The sequence below is a fragment of the Hipposideros armiger genome, unplaced genomic scaffold (assembly GCF_001890085.2).
Source record: "Hipposideros armiger isolate ML-2016 unplaced genomic scaffold, ASM189008v1 scaffold_59, whole genome shotgun sequence".
NCBI lineage: Eukaryota > Metazoa > Chordata > Mammalia > Chiroptera > Hipposideridae > Hipposideros > Hipposideros armiger.
The window spans coordinates 3,639,741-3,642,227 of NW_017731409.1; positions in this window are offsets into that span (position 1 = coordinate 3,639,741).

Here is a 2,487-nt window from a genome sequence, read left to right on the forward strand (position 1 = left end):
AGGTAGCTCATACCAATTACACTGATTATTAAGTATTATTAGGGAGTACATTAGATCAAAGGCATTGAGACTCTTCTAGGGTGTCCTATGAGTGATATCATGAGTGACTGCTCATTGGGTTCAATGCTGAGGAGCATCAAAAATCATGGGTGCTCCTCTTAAAAGACTGAGGTTTCTGAGGATCTGGTCATTTTTCTGTAGGAGAATATGGCCTGAAGACTAAACAGGGCACCGGCCCACTCAACCATGGAATCTCTTTCTATTATAATCCTTTTGGAAGCATCTGGAGTTCACCTCAGTCATTAACACCCTCACCTAGTTTTTACTAAATGCCCACATGCTCATGGTCCTGTAAAAAGCAAGCTGCCCAGGAGCTAAACTGATCAGACCAATGAGTGACCTCATGGGGTGCTGATCTGAGCCCCTCTCCATGTGTTGAATGTACACTTCAGTATGCCTTTGGAAGAGCCACATCAGTGCACCATGATACCATTTTTTTGTTTCCTGAAGAACTGAACCACCTTGAACAGGGTTCAAGAAGAACCCACCTTATACCAAATCCCAGAAGCATTCCAGCGTCTGTGCGGGAAGACCTATTCCAAGCCTGCAGAGATGTTCCTAATCATCGTTATTCTCTTTGCATATTCTCATGTTCAACCTCCATCCATCACCATCCATTCATCACATTTTAAAAAATTCAAAGCGAACAGTATTGTATATGTTCTCTGAGTCACTCTCTCCTTATGTCACAGGAGAAATTAAAGCAGACCCATCAGAAGTCTCTGGAAACATAGAGTGAATTGGGAATAACTGTCTCTCTAAATGAAAGAGAACAAGAGAACTGATGGTTCCAATCGGGATATGAGCCATACTTTATCCTGGAAGAGTTATTAGAAAGACAGGGACATGTATTTCTGTTACACTATATTAAGTGAACTTTCTAAACCCTATTTGTCAGTATTAAATAAATATGCTCAGAGTTTCCTACCATGTCCTGTATTTCTTCTGGTTTTAAATCAAAGGGATTAAGACTCCTAATTAAGACACTGGAGGAAGGCCTGATCAGGTTTCCCAGTGCAAATTAGTTCAGAGGCCCAGTGCTACTCCTTTCTGTTTGCTGCTATGGGAGGGTTGTTTGATTTAACATGAAATATCCCTAAGACAAAGAACCAACATTGCATTTGTGGAGAGTGGCTGAAGAGAAATTGGAAACTAATGCACATTAGCAGTGGGTCCAAAATACAACCAGAAGGAGCAATGCTATTTAAAAGGAAGGTGATGTGACTAGACTAATCCTTTGAAATAGATTGTACCTTCTTCTTCCTTCATTTTTATTTTTTTAAAGGAACATAAATGAAATAGAATTTCAATTTTCTAACAAGAGCCCATGAACTGGGGACATTATCTTTCATTGCATTAGTACATGCCAAGTTTTTATATGCATTGTTTTGTTAATATTCACAACATTTCTATGAAATCATTATTATCACCCTTATTTTACAGATAAGAAATCTCATTCTCCAAAGGTAGATACTGACCTAAAGCCAAATATTCTCTGATATGCTTGGTTATTGTTTCTGACTCCATCAACTCTTAGGCATGTGGTTAAGTCTGAAAAGAAAGATCTTGGTTGAGAACAGTACAGGCTTGTCCAGTTTGGGTGTTTCAGTTGGTTGGATTGGGTTGGGTTGGGTACCTGTTCAGTGGGTCTGGTCAGACCAGGGTGATTCTCCAAGGGCAATAAGAAAAAGGAGCAAAATGTAAAGCTACTCAAGTTTCGTCAGCTGAAGTCAGAAAACAGACACAGTTCAAAATGCCTTTATCTCATCCCGGTTTCGTCTTGCCTTCTCTGTCAGAGCTTGTTTCTCCTCTTCCCTATGTCCTGGGGGAGCACAATCCTGCACCTACTTACTCAAGAATGTGGAGGCACTTTTATTACTTGTGTGCTCAACAAACTCAGTTGTTTGTTTTTTATTTACATAACAATATTCAATAAAAATAAAAAGTCTTGTGTTGTCCAAGGCAAGGGGAGATGAATTCTTCTATGTAATTGTGTGCTGCATGTTTGGGGTATAACTCATACCTGTGTCATGTGATTGCAACTGATCCCTTAAGGGTTAATCCCATTTTATGTCTTAGTTGGTCAGTTAGATTTTGGGAAGGAAGAAGATAAAAAATGGTTTGCTTTAATTTTTGTCATGTTAGGCATTGTAATGCAGAACAAACCCAAATCACTTAGTTTCTACTACCAGTGACCCTGGGACCTTTATGACTGATGAGCCAAAAATGCAACACACACACNTTAGCTTACATTTCACTCGTTTCAGAATTAACCAACAATTGAAATGGGCTATGGATTATTTCTCAAACAGGTCTTTTCCTAAAGGATAGTGCAGCTTACTGTTATAAACAAACCTGCAGGGGTGAATATTTAAGATATTTCAGAGGATTAACTTTTCTTAACATCACCTGTCAGCCTTTAAAAAG